The following is a 19,036-nucleotide window of genomic DNA, read 5'->3' as shown; positions in this document are numbered from 1 at the left end:
GTGTATACGTAGCGTATTTTTGTTAAATGGTTGCAGGGACATAGCAATTAAAATCAATACTGTTACCTAAAACAGTGGCGCAACACAACTAAGAAAATCCTACACATAGCAAGGGAAATTCCAAAAAGTTGCTCCAAAATGCTTAGGTTTAAAGAAGACCATTATCTACCCTATCCTTTATTGCTATTTTTCAAACTGCAATAGTGGACACTTTTATTCCAGTGTAAAGACTGTTATTGTGCAGCATGACATTTCTATAATGAAAAGGTATTGAAATTTCAGTAGTTGGCAAAAGTAATTTATCAAATAATAACAATAACAATCCAGACTATTTCAGTCAAACATGTGTTTTACAATCTATTGAACAGCAGCTTATTTTAAAAAAACAAGAAAAAAAAAGAAAAGCAAGAGATTTTCACTTAGCACTCTGGCATCAAGCCAAAGACAGTCCAAGCATTACCACAGGGTGTTTTCATTTCTCTATCTACATAAGAAGATAAGTACAAAATTAGTACAAAGCAATATCCAACATATTGAACACCAATATATTTCACTGGTGTCTTGATGACTTAGAAGAGTAGGTACTAAAAAACAAACATGATTTTATTTGCTTTCAATCATTACGTACTACAGAGATAGTAGAAGTTTTAGGTTTTTTCTTTTTTTACTGAAATCTTGAATGCCAGCAATTGGAATAGTTTGAAAATAGCACTTATTTTTTAAAAATATATGTATATACATATTTTCTAGTTCACAAGCTTTTTTCCATTCTTCTTCTTTCTGAAGAAGACAATGACATTCAATTGCTTCCTTTGTTGAATAATTGTAAATGGAAAAATTTGCTTATATTTTTAAAATCACTCAAAAAGTCACCTATACTCCCACCCTGTCCAGCACTGATGTAGTAGAAATTAATAACAAACAATGGAACCAACTATGTTAAAGATGTTTAGATTGTAATATCCTGTAATTTAAAAAAAACAACAGAGATAAGATTAATGATTAACACAGGGTACAAGAATCTGATTCTACAGAGTTTATTTTTCAGTGGGCCAACTTTCAACATCAATACAAAAACTAGTTCCATGTGACTAAACTTGGCTATTGTGTACTGCTAAGAGTCACTATGGAACTAGGTGGCTTAGGAATGAAATGAAATAAAATAAATAGCAGGCATCCAGGAGGAGGAGGAGGAGGAGGAGGAGGAGGAGAAGGAGGAGGAGAAACACTAGAAACAACTGAAATAGATGTAAAACAGTAACCTTGTCTACTTATAAGTATGAAAAAACTGCAAGTATCTTTCAGTATTTAATGGGTGCTATAGATATCTGAAAATCTAGTAGATAGATGGCCTGATCTTTGGAAGAGGAAGAATTGGTCTGGAAACAAAAACGATATCTTCTATAGTTAAACAGCTGTCCAAATGAATAATTTGGTATTTCAGGTTTGAATAAATATATCAATAACCCAACCAATCAATTAACCTACAATTTCCAGATATCTTTTAATGAAACACAAAGCACTCTGAATGTGATCTGAGTTGCAAACTTGATACTAATTGCTTCGCACTTTAAAACACAACATTTATTTCAAATTTTGTTGGGCCAGAATGCTGCTTCTGTCCTGAAGGAAAAGAGATTCATTTGTTGCGTTGACAAATATTTGGCAAATACTTTCTCAGGGTAGCATGTAATTGTTTGTGACCAAGAAACTTGAACGTTGAGTGGCACAAAAAACATAGGTACCATTTTCAAGGCATCTATGCTGTGCTGTATGAGCTATCTGTATGCTAAGTTTGCATGATCCTTCCCTCACAAGGCGACCTATGATTTCCCATTTGCTTCTGTTTATGAGACTGACACATTCCACCAGCTGCAGTTGAGAGTCGTGTTTGGCATCATTAACCCATTTCTGTCCTGATAAGGTCCTGGATTTTGTTTCCATTCTGGGCATTGACCTTTTACATCTCTGTATCTTTCAGACAGTTTACAGCAGCTACCTTCAGAGACATGTGCGTATGCATTGATTCAGAAGGCACAAAAATATCAAAGGGGAAAAAAAGAATACGGGAAATAAAGCCTGACACATTTATAAGCAATTACTTTGGGAAGAGGAAAAGCTTGGTTTGGTCTGGTCTTAAGTACCTTAGTCTGTGGCTTTTCTACATTTTATACTTTAGCCCTTCATCACTGTTTAGCTGCCTATCACACTTTAAAGTAGCTATATTTTAAATAAAGCTTGCAGTAAAAATATGCTAGCATCTAAAAAGCAGAAGACATTATATGTTTTAATGGTATAAGAGAAAAGGGATGGACATTTTCATAAAAACTAATAAAATTTAATTTTAATTTTATTGAACTGGTAAGAAATTGTGTTGTTTTTTTTTTAAAAAAAGTCTACATCTTAGAATTTCTCAGTGCAATTGTCTCATCAAAAGTTTGTTTTATCTATGTAAAAGGAAAATGCATGTATCAGTGAAAGGAACATATAAATTTACATAAAATTGCTTGCAAAAAGTCTTACCAAAGTAAATAGATTTTTAGAGAGATTTTTCAATGCTTAAAATGAAATTAAAAAGGGGTGAAAGGAATTTTTAAAAAGGAACAAAAACTATAATCAAATGGGTTTTCAACAATGGGTTATTAACAATTCTAATTGCTCCAATACATTCATATAAAGAATGGAAGCATATAGAATAAACACTTGACTCTATTCAGCCAGTCTTAATAGGATTTCAAGAAAATATTTGATGCTGTTTTTAAATGTGAGAACATTCTAACCAATTGAGTAACACATTATAAATTGTATGCCTGTTCAAAATATATGGTTTCATAGCTGCAGTATGTTCGATGGGATTCAGTTCAAAATAACTTCTCTCCAGACTGGCCACTTTCTCCTTAACTTTGAAAAGTTACTTTAATCTTTAAGTAAGAAAACTTATTCTTGTGGTAATAATACACAATCTATGCTGAAGTGAGCAAAATCGGAAAATAAATTGATTCCATAACCGTTTAAAAGAATCAGAAATAAAACATTCTGCAGTCTCTGATCCCACGAGCAAATGTTTATCAAGAACTGACTTGATAAATTATCAAAACTATTTAAATATTACTTTCAAGAGTTTGGGGAAAACTATTTTAATTTCTGTGATAGTGGCCATTACTCTATAAACTTTCACAGGAAAATACACTATTAATTCATCAGTTTATTAGCTACCCATAATAATTATGAAGGACTCAAAAACACGTATGTATTCCAATAAGAGTTAAACAAAGACTAATCTTGTAAAACGTTAAGCAGCTCCCTATTCAAAGCACAAACAAAACATTGTGATAGGTATTCAGAAGTATTGGGAATACAGAATTCATCAATGGTTTTGACAACTGGAAAACTGGAATCTAAAGTGTAATGTCCTCATAAAATTTTGTTTGAATTGAGAAGAAGTGGGTTCCGCAGTCTCAGAAGAAAGAGCACAACAAAAGTTTTCAAGAATCTATGCTTCAGTCCCTATGGATTAATCCCATGTAACCATTAGGTCTGTTCTGAATAAAGTTTTAAGTTAAAATCTATGTGGAAAATAAATTGGGATATGCTTCCCCCAATTTATATGCAGAGGAAGCATATCCCATTAAACTAAATTAATGGAATAATTTTAAACTAAGAAAGCAATGCAGTCTGATCCAGCTGAAAGCAAAAAACAACGCTTTTAAGAAGCAGATTGGAAAGCATGCAATTATTCTTTATAATATTTTAAATTAAGGATATTTTCAAATTGCTTGAGAAACACCTTCAAATAATGCTAACTATAACAAAGAATTTTGTTTTAAAGATCTCACTAGTGCTGACTTTGGATTCATTCAAAGAACTATGTCAAGAGAAGGAATCAAAGAGAAATAAAGCCAGTTAATTGTGTAAATCACCAGCCAAAGACCAAAGAACAGGAAGATCACAACAACTTGGGCCACTGACTGAAAATAATAAAGCTCATTGTACTAACTAAGCATTTTATGGGTTGACTGAACTTGAAAAAATTCTGGCAAGACTGGATTATTTCCCTTCAGGGTGCTAGTCTTTCCTAAGAAGCCAAAAGGTTTTGTTTTGTTTTCAGTTCATATCAAAAAATGCATTGAGGTATAAAAGCATTAGTTTGATCTTATAGTTTGTTATTTTAAAAAAGAAAATAAAAATGAATATACAGCTTATTTACTGCTTTAAATAATTAATACCATCAGTCTGGAGTACCACTATTTAGAATAGCCACTATGAGTTCCTATATTCCCCCCCCCCTTTCTCGCTTAAACATAGGGGGGGGAAGGCAATTATTAATGTTGGACATTTTTAAGCTTTTCTGATATGAAATAAAGGAAAGGTGTCAAAGAATAAACTCTTGGAACAGATGTACTTAAAAAGAATAGGGTCTTCTGAAACATTTAATGCCACTATATTATTCAGCAGTAAACCCAAAACATCATTTGGTAAATGTATTCAATTTTCAATTCACATTAATTATCTCAGTCATGAAATATGGATCAGGATGTAGGCAAGAGACAAATTAGTACTGGAAAGCTGGATTTAATAATGCTTTAAAAGGGAACATCTGTTAATAGCAATGCATTCCCTTGATCACCAGTTTGTATTCACAGTACAGGAAAATTTGTTTTAAAGCTATTACCTAAAATCATACTTCTCCTGTATTCAGATGCTGATTATTGTACATCGTTACTAAGTAATTTTCCATGCATATGTTCCTATATGTAAATGATATATAAAATCATTTAGTCTGCTGAACCTTTCAAACAAAGATTGCCAGATAGCAAAAACTGCAGTCTATTTTGTGTTTTCTGACTGTGACAAGACAACCTGTCCCTACAGAACACTGTCCCACTGGCTGATTTTGTTCACATATCAACTGGATCCAAGTTAGCTTGTATTAATCTATTTTTAGTTGATAATACAGTGGATACTCCTACAATGTACTTGAAAATAACAAGCAGAGGGGGAATCACCTTAAGTTATCAAGACCCCAAGCAGTTCAACTTTCTCTCTTCCAATCTACTTCATAGAAGAAAAAAGTGGAGAGAACATGCATTGATTCTGTATACTTCTCACAGATAGAGGTCACTAATGGACTGAATTTGAATCACTGTGGCAGAAACCACAAAGTTATATGAAGGTAATCCAAGGAAAAATGAATTCATTTTCAGATTAAGAGCAGTGAGTACATTGGTAACTAAGAATCTACCCTTCTTAAAACCAAAACTTTATTTTTAGAGGAACTATTTCCTTTATTTGGAAGGCGCAGCAGAAGAAAAACTCCACTACTGCTCTTGAATGTTGGCGTCTTTCTTTCCTACATTCCTATTTATGTGTGCTTTCTGACAATTATAAATATACATGTATTCCTGATTCTTGCCTGAAATTACAGTCTATGGCATGCATTTTCGGTGTGAGTACAGATGAAGTTGTCTGCTGCAGATAAGACTATTTCTGTATCAAATACTTCTGTGGAGCAGGATATGATCATGGGTTACAGAAAAAGTTCAAATTAAAATTGCAGAGTGAAAGCCAAAAGCTGATAAAAATAACATTTCACAATCAGTCTGCCTCTCCCACTTGTGTACATTCCAACAATTCTTTAAGTACTGGATTTTCATAAACTGAGCATTGACTGGAAACCAGATTGACTGGAAGCAAAATATTATATAAGATAGATAGATAGATAGATAGATAGATAGATAGATAGATAGATAGATAGATAGATAGGTAGGTAGGTAGGTAGGTAGGTAGGTAGATATAGATGTAGACAAACAGACAGCAATACACTGATCTATAGTCTTCTAGCATGTAGCTTCCTCTCTTTTACAGCTACATTTATTATTTAAAAAATCATACGTTTGTTAGGGTTATATAAAATATATAAATACAGTGCTAGGCCTCAATAAGGCATCACAGTAAATTTGGGAAGTTGGTTGGACTCAAAATAGGCTTTATGGTATTCCTTGAGTAGTACAGTAGTGGGAGAAAATAAAAAAAACTGATCACAAAAATGAAAAACTCAATCAGCAGGAAGAAAAAGGAGCTTTAGGAACCAGAGATGGAATCTTACATTTAGCCAAACCTACATTAAGAAAATGACGTCACATCTGAACATAAAAAAAACCTTACACAATAGTAATATTTGGTGTGTTTTTTTCATAAGGTTAAATAAGTTACTACAATTCTAAAAGAAAGGCCACCACTATTGAAGGATTGCCATTGAAATTTTATTTCTACTGAACCTAAGATTATCTGCTACTGTATTGCCTTCTAAATTAGCAGAACCCACCATATTCTTTAGCTGTAAATGTCAAGGATGTGTAGCTTGCATTAAAAAAAATATTGAGTACAGTTAGGTATGTTTGACCAAATACACCTAATTTGACCAAGGGCCTGTTTTTTGTCCAAATGGATTCCCAAATAACTATGCAGAGGGGGATTCCCAATACACACCTTTCAGGGAATAAATCTATGAATGAACTCAGTGAGAGGTCTTTCTTTTATCAAGGCATAGTTGAAGACTGTCAGATTCTGTTGCCTGCAGAAGATTAAGTTTCTGTTCTAAATTGGTTTGATTGGTTTGTAAGAGCAGGGGAGCTAAAAGGCAGTAAGTAAACTTCTGGAATATGATTTCATGCAAGAGGGGGGAAACCCAACAGATGTTTTTTTCCATGCTCTCTTTCTAACCCAAACCAAAGCAAAATAACCATAAAAAGTGTGTGTTGTGTTTGAGTAAGGGGTGGGGAGAATCAACCACTACAGAAATCTAATCAGCACTTTCTATATGCAAGCAAAGGATTTTACATGGATTTGTGCTTTGGAGTTCATTAGCTTATTGTGAGCCTTAAAACACATTTCCTCCATTAAAATTAATTAAAAGCTCCTGTTGACTGATTCTCTATTCCAAGGAAGAAAGTTGATAGCTTTTCCGTTAGTTTTCAGCTGGCATTTTATTTAATGTATGCTTTTTCTGCAGAGCTTTTTTTTTCCAGCCTTTTCCTTCAAATGTCCCTTTTGCCTCTTAGCTTGAGCATAGTGATCAACTCTGACCACTTATATGAAATTATTCTGCTGAGCATTTGATGGACCTGAAATGCCATTTCTGCCTCCTCCCCCAAGCCACCAAGTCTGGCTTTATTAATGAGACTCTGAATACCAAGGCATATTTACAAATCATTCCTGCATCCCCTTTCATTTAAATCTCATAAATCTCTTCTTAGGCTTGAAACTACTAGTAGATTTGTCCCTTCCTTGCAACTTCTCCCTCTCACCCCCCCCCCCCACCATTCTGGGAAATATTCCCAGCCATTCAAGATGCATAGCCTTGGAGCCTGATATCACAAGTTGTGGGGTGCTAAATGGCCCTGGGAAATAAAAAGGAGAAATTAGCCAGCATGCTTCTACTTACATTCACCTGGGTTCTCATACGCTGGTTAAGAAAAACAGGGAACTATGTCTACCTTCCAATGGTTGCCAGTTCCTCCAGTTGTCAGACAGGCATTGATGAACTCCCTGGTTCTTCCGCCTGTGTGTGTAGGTCACTCTTTCACACACACAAACGCCTCTTCTAATGAAACGAAGGGGTAATCTTGTGCCACCTTGATCTCCAGCCATCCATTTTTATTTTTTTATTTTTTTTGGGGGGGGGGGGGCTCTGTTGTAATAGTCTGGCAAAAGAATCAACCTGCCTAGTGCGGGGTGGAGTGGGGTGGGGAGAAATCGCTGGAACGAGACGACATAAGAGGCACTCAACTCTACCTAGCAGGTCTGGGTAAGTCCTCCTCCGACTCCGATGCTTATATAATCCCCGGGCGCCTGTGGCCGAGCAGAACAGAGCAAACTTTGGCAGCCGCCAGCAGCGGGTTTCTCTCGGGCTACCTTGTGCAGGGTCGACTGCAGCTCAGAAAAACAGGCGGGATCCCGACCTCGGCGCCCTAATGTCCTCTTCTTCTTCTCCTCCGCCGAAGGCTGGTGGCGCTTGCCTCCGGTGCGGCTGCGGCCAGCTCCGACTCTGCGGAGCGCTTCCTTCCCTTTTCTTCGCCTCGCTCTCTTACGAGGCAGCGACCACATCCTCCCCTTTTCTCCTCCAACGCGAAGCCTGGGACTCCAGCATCCCCAAGAATGCCCGGGGCAGGCGCACGCACGCGCGCGCGCACACACACGCCTCTTGCCTACCTCCCGGAGGGGGGGGAAGCAGTGGGGCGCGCGCGCAAGAGGCGTCGAATCCCCCACCAAGTCCAGGCAAAAAGAGAGAGACTCCGAGAGGAGGCGCGAGGCTGCCGCGCAGCTTTTTCTCTGGGTCTTCGGAAATCTGGGGAGCGGATCACACGGGGAGGAGGAAGCCCAAGGAGGCAGGACCCGGGGAGCAATCACAAGAAGCGCCGAGCGCTTTGCAGGCGTCCGCGCGTGGAGCAACCGGGAAGCGTGTCTGAGGACCTCGTCCTTCTCTTTCGCAAAAGTCCGGAGCCCGCCCTGGAGAGCAGCCCCTTCGCAGGTTGATCTTCGGGGTAATGGGGTCCCGGGATCGGACTATTCCCAGCTAATGGAAGCTGTGCCCTTCCCCTTTTTCTCGCTCGATACCCCGGGGAGATGTTGACGGCAATGAATTCAACTGATAAGCCATCTCGCGCTCTCTGCCTCTCTCGCTCTCCCGGAGTCCCTCCCATATTTCCAGTTTAAAGAAATGCTTGGAAGGCTGGGCCGTAACCTGAAAGCTTCCCAAGAGGCAAAGGCGGTTTAAAATCCTTTAAAAAAAGAAAGAACAAAAACGAAAGGGAAAAGAAAAAAAAAACACCTATAACCTACCCTTCACCAAAAACCTCTTTAATTCCAAAGCGGCGTTTCTGCCTGGATTAGTTTCTCTCCGCCCATTTTATTCATTATTTTTTTTTTGTGGACTCATCTTTCAGATAGAATACGGGAGGCAATATTGGCTAGTATCTCAGAGCTTTGCCTTTGACTTCACGGCTTTTTGCCCCTTATTTGCGGAGGGGAGCGCCGGCGAGTGCGCGTTTGCCAATGGTAAGGACTTTAAATTGACCCAACAGAGATTCCTCCAAGAAGGAACGATCGAAAGAAAAGGCCTTCCACCTTCTCAAAAAATCTTTGCTTAAGAGAACCTAGAGTTTTCTGGTGTGTTAACATTTTAAAATCCCCTCACCTCCCAAAAAGCAGCAGTCACTACCAGTTAATTTTACCATAATTCTGAGATGCCTGGAAGAGATTGAAACTTCACTTCTTTAGACTATCCTTTGAAAGGACTTTGCAGCCAAGTAGACTAAACCACAGAGTAAATACGGTACGAAAATTTAGGGAAAGAATCTCCACCAAAGGGGATTTGTACTCTAGTGTAGTTTCCTCCTCTCCACTTATCTGATTTTTTTTTATTTATTTAGCAAAATCAAATCAGAGTAGACTGATAGGTCCTTAGAGGGACAAAAATCTCTTTTGTGTTATCTCCAGAAAACCAAATGTATATTTTCTCTGCATGTCACTCTGAGCCTAACAATAGCGATAAAATAACAAAGCCTTATCTTAAATGATACTGTTTTGAGTAAACCAGTTGGGGGGGGGGGAAGAGGAGGAAGAGAAGGACAGGTTTTCAATCATCAACTACTCTCTAAATAGGAAAATAAATATATTCTCACAATTTTAAAGCTATAGTGCTCATGTGGGCGACAGACAGGAGGGAGGTGTACCTGCTAGATCTTGTTGTTTAAAATAGATGCTATCCAGATTGCATGTTTTACATTATTTTTAAGTCCAGGGGTAATAGAAAATCAAATTGGGGAAACCGATCAATGCCATGTGTCTTAACTTTTGGAGAGATTTTATTTAAGCATTGAAAGGCCCTCACTATTTTTCTTTTCATACTGATTTCACCTCTATCATCTAGCCTTTTAATGTGGTGCACTGAGGGAAGCTTGAGATATATTATGTGAATTTTCATAATTTGGCAAACTAATAAAAAGAACAAGTTAAAGGTCTATCACAGAATCAACCCTACAGCAATTCTCAAATATTCAAATATTAGGTGTTAGCTAATATAAGAATTCCATGGAAGAGAATTCTGTTAAGTTTACTAGAACTTATTTTAAGGAGAGGGTGCAGGCAACTGCAACCAAGAGACATCACTGCAGCAGGCCTAAAACATTCAAACATCTTTATTGTGACAAGCCATTTCTTCCCTGCTGATTTATAGCATCATCCTAACACCACTGTGGCTGTATAACTGCGTATTCATTATACTTAGATCAGTGCAGTAATGGTTGAATGACACCATATATCATTAGTGAGGAAATGGCCAAGGCTGTCTCAACAGAAGTCTTATACTGAGGCTAAGAGATGGTTGGCAATATTTCACTTGTCTTCTTTCTCCTTCTTGTAGGTGTTCACACATTCTTCTCAGTGCCTCCCCCACCACCCAGGTCAACACTGCAAACTAAGTCAGAGGACACTTTCAGACTGTTGTTAATATGTCCTTAAAAATATAGAGGCTGATAATAGAAGATGGCTGGCCAACCCATTGATGGCCATTTGCACATAGCTGGCTAGGCAGTAACCTCACCCTAAGCTAAGAAAGTGTGACCACCATGTGGGCCAGGAGTATCTAGTATTGCTATAGCTTGCTATAGATCCCATTTGTTTCATGACTTATAGGGACTAGCAGTTCAACGCCTCTGACCAGCGCTAGCTTGGGAAGGGCTTTCTAATATAACCCCTACCCCAAATAAATAAATAAATAAATAAAATCCCACAGCCCGGCTTGGAACGGCGTCTGGGGCCAGACACGACCACTACTTGGGCCGCCCGCCGCAACAAACAGCCTCGGAAAGGCTCTGCTGCCTTAGCCAGTGTAGAGGAATCCCCGCCCCCCTCGAGGGTCCGACCCACCTCCTTCGAAACACGAAATAGCTGGTGCGCTGCCGAGTCCGGCGAGGGAGATTCGGCGAGCTGATGATACACCCAGCTCTGTCAGTGGGAGAGCCTGGAGTTTGGCGAACAGAGCCTCCCGGCTCCGTTATAAAATACGGGCTTGCCTGTGGAAAGCTGCCACCGAATCGAGGCTCGAATTGCGGTTTGCTAGTTCGCAGGACCTCGGAAACATGGGAGCCTGGAGGGCTGGAAGGAGTTAATCGCCGCCTTAGAGCACGGCACCTCTCTTTTGCGGAGGCGAAAAAAGATATCAGCGAGACAAGAGAGTGACTAATGGGGGGATAAAGGGGTCTATTTTCTTTCCCAGACTATTGGGATGAAAAGAGGAAGGGGCTAAGTAGGAAAAAGGGTCCCAGAAGGATTGAAGCACTCTTGTTTCCAAACGATGGCTCCTGCCCACTTGTTTGTAAGGTCTTTGTTTCTTTACACAAGAGATAAGGGAGAGAGAGCATCCCCCCCCCGGCTTGCCTGTAAAATCCTTTTAAACTCACCCAAGCTGCTCCGCGACTGAATACAGCCAGGTTTCAGCGGCGCAACCAACAAGCGTACAACAGAAATACCCCCTCCCTTTCTTCGCTAAAAGCGCGGCGATTTAGCGACACATGCCAGGATCCACTTGTCGTGGGTCTTTTGGAGGGAGGAAAACAGAATTTGAGGGCAAGAAAAACGGACCCTCTCCTTGCCGGTGCGTGGCGTGTTTCAACGTGCCAAAGTGCCCCTACCGAACTGAACCTGCCACGCTGAAAATCAAATTGGCACTGACGTAAAAAAAAAGAACCGGGGAGTGAGTGGTTTCAAGAACACCATATAGCACCACCATCCCGCTCATATTACTGGATGGACTATTCCTCGATGTTGCTAGACGCTACCAAGAACCTAACCTTCCCGCGGCCCTTCCTCCAATCGCCACTTTAAACTTTGGCGAAACGCGTTGCACTAAGTTCCTTCGCTTATTCGTTTTTGGATCGCTCGCTCGACCTTTCTTCTAGCGGTTGGGGAAAAGGAAGCCCTGCAAGGGAGAGACTTTTTTTTAAAAGGACGCCGTTTTACCTGCGAAGGGGTCGCGCGGCTGGTCTGCAGCTGGATCTCACCCAAACCCGACTGGGTCAGGAAGGTGGAGAGCGAAGCAGCTCAGTCCCGGCATTGTACTGGTTTAAGGATCACCGCCAAGGTCTGGCTTGGTTCCATCGCTGGCAAGAGCCAAGCTCGTCCTCATAATCACACCGCTCCGGGCGAGCGTGAGCAGGCGATTCCCCGGAGATGCTCGCTCACCCGGCCGTTCGATCGCCGGGCCCCGCGACGCAAGTCCAGCTGGCACGCTTGGAAATCTTCTGCTCCTTCTTCCTCACCCCGAAGCAGATTTCTCCGGAGAGGGTCGAGGTCCGGGGCCTAAGATAAAACGCAGTTGAACGTCTTCCCAAATGAGCCGGAAAGGCTTCTAGCGAGAGTAGCTACCACAGCAGCAGCCACACGCTGCCTCCAACGCCCAGCGCCTTCCTCGAAATTCCGCCGTCTAGCAAAGAGCGGGAGGCAGCACCGGCCGCTTAACCCTTTGCGGGCGTGACGCTTAAAGGAACAGCGGAGCCGCGTTCCTACGTTCCTCCTGCCGGCGGACGGGGTTTTGTTATGACTGGCCCCACCGTGACTGGAGAGAGAGGCTTGCTTGAGGAAGCGCACACACGCACGCACACGCTAGGGGGGGGGGGGGAAAGGCGGGGGGAGGAGGGAAGTAAAGCCCCACCCCGGGCAGAATTGCTTTGCGGATTAGCTGTCCCTTCGAAAGGAAGGAAGGAAGGAATGAACGGCAGGGCTGAACTGTGCCTTAACTCGAGAGAAGGGGAGGAGGAGAGATCTAGTGACATCACGATTTAATGAACCTTCCCACCTGCTCAAGTCTTCGCCCCACTCTTTTTCAGCCGGGCGGGTCTGCACACTCGGTTAAAGAAAACAATTCCGACCATTTTCCGGGATTAATTTCCCCCCCAAAACCGTTGCAGCGCGCGCCGAAGGAGTTTTGCCAAGGCGTTTTGTGCAACCGTTTTCTACCTCAAATCTCTCCCTTTCTCTCTTCTAATAGACCTAAGAGGAAACAAAAGTTTTACTTGAACCTCGATCTGCTTCGCTGTTCGGAGATGGGATGCGAATTAAAAAAATGATCGTCGGGTCGAATACACCTTGGGAACTTCTTTGATGGCGTTAACTCGCTCCCACTCCATATTTTATACAGCCTCATGTCTACCCCTCCATTTACAGAGCAACAATTGTTTTCCTGCTTAATCCAGCTCCAAACCATAATTGCTAAGCTTCTTGCATCCTTTCTCGCCCCTTCTCCCTTTTTCTGGTCAGTCTGCACAGACTGTACGGCCACGTTAGCTTTGACGTGCCAGTAGTTTAGGAGGGGGGGGGTGTACATCATGTACATCACTATCCTCCAAATTACAATACACTTCCATTGGCCAGCCTGGACATCAAGGAGAGTCCGGAAAGAGCTTTCTCCAATTCAGCCACAACTGAGTTCATAGACAGGAGGAACCTCCAAGCTGTAAACCCTGAGGCACACATCTTGTTCCTTTCGAATATCTCTTTCAAGCCTAATTCGAACCGAAGACAAGAAAGTGGCTTTGCCTCTCGGGTACGTGTGTGTGTGTGTGTGTGTGTTTATGGGCGCGCGCGCGCACTCAAGTCGTGTGTACATTTGCTGGTGTGGAAGCGTCGAATTCCTCAAGAGAAATTCGTCTCTGAAAAAAAAAAACGGGAGAGGCGTTTTGCAAAGAACGCGTTTCTTCGGGACGCAAGGAGGAGGCTGTTTGCAATAAGGGGGCGAAAGCGGGGGGGGGGGAGCGCAGACGACACAGGCGATCGGAAGGGCCGTCGCTGCGTTTCCCTTGGAAAGGCGGGAAGGAGTCGTCCCGTTGGCCTCGAGAGTTTTGATCCGAGCTGAACATCTTCTGACAAGACCGTGGAAGCGACGGCGGGATTGGTAACGTGCGGCCGCTGTGCGAGAAGGGCCAAGGGAAGAGCCGAGCGGGCGCGCAGGGTTTGAATCGTCGCGCTGCAAGTCCCTCGCCTTAGCCAAGATGGCAGTAGAGCACCGGAGGCTGGAGGAAGGCGCGTTCGCTTGCCGCTCGCAGCGCCGGGGAGAGCCGACGAGCGAGGACAGGGGTAGGCAACCTCGGCTCTTTTATGACTCATGGACTTCAACTCCCAGAATTCCCGAGTCAGCTATGCTGACTCGGGAATTCTGGGAGTTGAAGTCCATGAGTCATAAAAGAGCCGAGGTTGCCTACCCCTGAGCGAGGACATGTTCTCCTTAGCCGCCTAGCCCACGCTTCTTCCCCGCCCCTCTTTGGCTTTCATGTGGGATGATTTATCTCTCTAGATTCCCCGCTCCCCGCTTTTGGGTATTATTTATTTATCTTGGCTATTGCTCGATTACTTGGCTTTTTTAAAACCCTGCTTTAAAACAAGGGCTGTTTTGCACTGTATTCTGTTCGGATCTTTTTGTAGTTGGGGGGAGGGGGGAGGAAATCACCCAGGAAAGGTCGAATTGGATGTCGGAACAGTAGCGGGCGATGTGTGGCCCTCTAGATGTGGCTGAGCTCCCACAGTCTCTTCCCATTATCCATAAGAAAAATCAACCAAGCTGCCTGCAGAAATGGACCAAACAGGTGCTCTTTGTTGACCGATTAATCAAGTCATTCATAAGGCTGCAATCGTCTCCATACAAGCCCTCTTGGGTTTAATCCAGCCCAGCTTTCTCAGAGCCATTCAGTCTCTTCGTTCAAGGAGGGGGGGGGAAATGAAAGTCAGTTCTGCTTTCTTATGGGGAAGAAGAATTAACCCCAACCAAATGTAAAATAATAATGTGAAATTCAATCAGTCTATAAAGCAAGAGAAAGAAGATTTGTGTCTCTACAGCTGTGGGGGAACTACCCTTTCCAGCAATTCACAATAATGGCCAGGCTGCTAGAAATACAGCTCAGCCCTCTGTCCCTACCCCCCCCCCCATCTAAATGATGAGGAAAATATTGTTACCATGGAAATGGAGTGCGTGTGGGAAGGGGGAACTATTACTAAAGATTTCCTTCCACTAAAATAAAATAAATAAAGGGAGGCATCTACTCTAGTAGAAAATAAGTAATCTTCAAAAGGCTACCAACTAAGTGATATCAACTGGTCTTCCGCTGCATTAGAAATCAGTGCAGCCTTCTTCCAAGTATGGATGCTTTGGACCAGATGAAAACAGATCACACACGTTTTATAAATAAATAATTTGTTCTGAGAACTCTGCTATTGAGCAATATGAACTAGCGACCACTTTCCTTTCTATCTCTTTACTTGCAAACATAAGTAAAAAAAGTCTGCATTATTTGTATGAATAAATAATCTAGAATTTGGCAGAAACCCAGGTTTAATATTATATTGCACTTGAACCAGAACACAGAACCCTAATAATAACTTTGAAGGTTTTTTAAGAAGAGATTGGACAGGCATTTGTCACATAGGGTCTCTGGGCTGAGCAGGCAGTTGGACTAGAACACCTCCAAGTTCCTTCCAACTCTGTTATTCTGTTAAACTTCTAAGCTCAGCCTTGCTCTATATATTACAGACTCTACTCTGGCTTTGCTTCCATGCTAAATTAGATCAGTTACAACAGTAATGCTTGGTTAGCATTAAGCTTGGTTATTTTTCCACCTTAATGACTTACAATGTTTTTTTTTTTAATCCAGAGTCATTGCCCGTATGATTCAGTGCACTGCAAATCCATAGTATAGACTAGGAATTAAATAATTCAGGCCAAGCTTGTTATTCCTCACATAGCTGTTTACTGACAAAGGTTCTCAGGGTTTTAGACAGAAGGCTATTCAAACCCTCTCTAGAGACTGAATGTGGGCCCTCTCTGAGGATTAGCTACTGCATTACTCTTAACCTATGCAGGGCCTTCTCTGGGGAACTGAAAGTCACCCGCACTCATCATTTTAAAGCAAAGAGCCCCTTCAACCAGGCCTTTTCAGATGAGTTCATGAAGATTCTAATTGGATAAAGGATAAATGTAGTTGTCTTTTAATGAGTTTTAACTGCTACTTTTATTTTGCCTCTAGCTGCCTTGAACATTCTAGGAGTAGAAAGGTGAGTAAAGTTTTAAATAATAAGGCAAAGAAAGGTCTTTCGTGAATCAAGCTCAATTTCTAGCAATTTCATAGGCAAATTTATTTAGCTTTCTTACTAAAAATGCAGATATGGTTTACCAATGCTTTCTTCCAGGATTTGTTCATAGCTACAGCTACCTGGTAATTTCTCCTCCAAGTACTAATCAAATATATTCCTTCTTATCTTTTTAAAATCAGCTAGGTTGCAGTCCTAAACTGAAAGGAAAAAAAAGTGTAAGGGAGGAGGGCTTAGCACACTGAAAGGAAATAAAGACAAACGGATAGATATAAGAATATTAAGATATGTTTTATTAATAAGACTTTGTAAAAGCTTCCTGATGCTCTAGAACAGGGGTGTCAAACTCACAACGTCACATGACATGTCACGACGTATCGTGACTTTTTTTCCATTGCCAGCAATGGGATGAGTGCGGTTTCGCCATGACGCATCTAGTCTACAGGCCAGAATCTACTAGATTTCCTTCTTCCTGAACAGAAAAAAACAACAACCAGGTTGAGTGAAGGTTTTTGAATCAATTCAGGATTGCTTGGAACCCTACCTCAAAAGAATTCAAGTCTGCCCAAAATTGTCCAGGCTTGCTTTAGTTTGGAATTTGTCCTAGTTGATGGATATTTCACATGTCCCTATTCTTTCTCGTGGGAAACTATTATATAGTACATTGGCTGTTAATTCTTATACATTCTGAATGTGACTATGTCAAGCTTGGCTTCTCTTAATTCTTCAGTTTGCAAATACGAATACTGGGGGAGAAGTATAATCGGTATAGATTCCAAATGCTAATGAGAAATGTACAGTCTTCAACAGCTACTTCTCCACCTAGTTACTTACCCACCTATCTACCTATCCATCTGTTGGAGACAGACTTCTTCCCAGCACACAGATGGATATCAGTAGCCAATTACAGGGATGCTATGGAAAAGTAGTTTCCAGAGCATCCAGAAAGAGAAGAATTAGGTGCTATATTTGGTCATTTGATATTGAGAAAATTAACTCGCAATCTTCTGGTTGTCCATATAATATACTGGAGCTCTAATATCCATTTTTCTTGAAAGAATTATCACTTTTCTTCTGTTCCTCCTTCCATATTACTTGATAATATTTTTTAGCAAGAAAGTTACAAAGATATTATCTAGTTACAGTCCACTCTATGCCTTCAGGTGCAGCAATTTATTCACTTGACAGATTTTACTTTTTAACAATTAGCTTTTGATAGAAACATGGATATTCACGTATCAGAATTATTTCTCACAATTCCTCAATATCTCTTCCCATGGGATATAGACTTCACAGGATGCTCACAGAGATTTCATCTCTGAAACATCACAAGGGTGTGCCAACAGTTTTTCAGCTTGCAGAGTTCCTTTTTTTTTGTTTTTTTCTTTAAATTCAATCACAGGTATATCTCCAAAAATAAATCCAATAAGTATTACACTCTGATGATAAGAGCAGCAAAACATAGTTATTTATTTATGTATTTATTTTTACTTTTACTGCATCTGTGAATTGCCATCTGCCAATCCTTTATGGTAATCTTGTCATTTTGGGGATGGATGGTTCAGAAAGCCACCTGAAGGGCCACTGTGGGGGGGTTTTCAAGGCATCTGTCAAAGAAAATCCATCACATTTGCTCTAAGTTGGAGCGGGACAGGTTGTGTAAGCCTTGTTGAGTTCATTGAAGTAGGATCTAGCAAGTTTATCAAGGAATTGTTTGACTCTGTTGACCCAGAAAAGAAGATATAGACTGTGCACAATTAGTACAACCATTGGTGTGTTAGATCCATATCCTTCCTATTTGATCAAGGTATTCCAAGAGGTGAAAGATAGAGGGTCCAAGCATTGTAGAACTCATCCTTGAGAGAGATATTGATTCCATTTGTAATTAAGGCAGTGGTAGTCCATCCCCTCTTCACTGGACACGGAGTGTTGCTTAATTTCTTCCCATCTCCAATTTTCCTTTTTGTGTGAAGGTTACTAGGAAGATGGTTGGCCTGCAGCTTCAGCAGGCTCTGGAACTAAATTATCTTGACCCTTTTAATTGGGTTTCAAGTTTGGCCACCAAAACATTCTTGTTAATGGTCCATGGTGGGAATACATCTATCTTCTCCCTCATTGATCACTTGGTAGTCATCAGTACCATTGATCATGAAATTCTTCTAAACCAATCAGGGGGTTGAGAATGGGAAGGACGTCGTTGCACTGGTTCTTTTCCAATCAGTTGTTCCAGTCACTGTTAGGTGGGTGTGGGTGATGTGAATGAGTCATACAGCCATTAGTCCATGTTGAGCCTTACTTCGGGGCTCATTTCTCTCTCTGATCCTGTTTAACATTTTCCTGAAGCCATTGGGTAAGGTTATCCATTTGCACAAAATTAGGTACCCTAAGTAACCGGTCATAGCTTTCAATTCTTGACATCCAAGCCATGGTACTAAAGTTTTGCTTCATATCTATGGAGATCTGGAAGTTAAAAAAAAAAAGCTCTGGCTCAACTATAACAATCTTGACTTCACCTAAAGTCAAGAGATGTCCAACTTTGGTTCTAAATGGCATTGGTTTAGCTAGACCTGGACTCCCCTGAACTCATAGATTCTTCTTGAAAAGCAAATAGGGAAAAAATAGATTTATACCATTATACAACTCCCTCTTCTGCATCAATTGCACCCATTCCTGGATGGGGAGGCCTTACAATCATTCATGCTGGACCCGTGTCCCTCCTGGCTGGTACTGGCCTCCCGGGAGGTTACACGAGGCTGGCTCCAGGAAATCGTCAACGCTTCTTTGAGTGAGGGGTTCTTGCCGGCTGCCTTGAAAGAGGCTGTGGTGAGGCCCCTCCTCAAGAAGCCCTCCCTGGACCCGGCTACTTTGGCCAACTACCGGCCTGTCTCCAACCTTCGCT

General features: G+C 41.4%; 1 long non-coding RNA gene across 1 annotated transcript in view; it reads left to right on the top strand.

Moving 5' to 3' along the window:
* The first annotated feature begins 16,020 nt into the window (after positions 1-16,020).
* Positions 16,021-19,036, top strand: part of LOC107282171 — a 26,923-nt gene continuing 23,907 nt past the window's right edge. The window contains exon 1 of the long non-coding RNA XR_001548770.1: positions 16,021-16,101. This is a non-coding gene — a long non-coding RNA (uncharacterized LOC107282171). The remainder of the gene's footprint in view (positions 16,102-19,036) is intronic.

Source organism: Protobothrops mucrosquamatus, unplaced genomic scaffold, assembly GCF_001527695.2.
Source record: "Protobothrops mucrosquamatus isolate PMUCROS unplaced genomic scaffold, P.Mucros_1.0 scaffold_32, whole genome shotgun sequence".
Classification (NCBI taxonomy): domain Eukaryota; kingdom Metazoa; phylum Chordata; class Lepidosauria; order Squamata; family Viperidae; genus Protobothrops; species Protobothrops mucrosquamatus.
The sequence above is the reverse complement of the archived record's forward strand: the minus strand, read 5'-3'. Positions and strand labels throughout refer to the sequence as shown.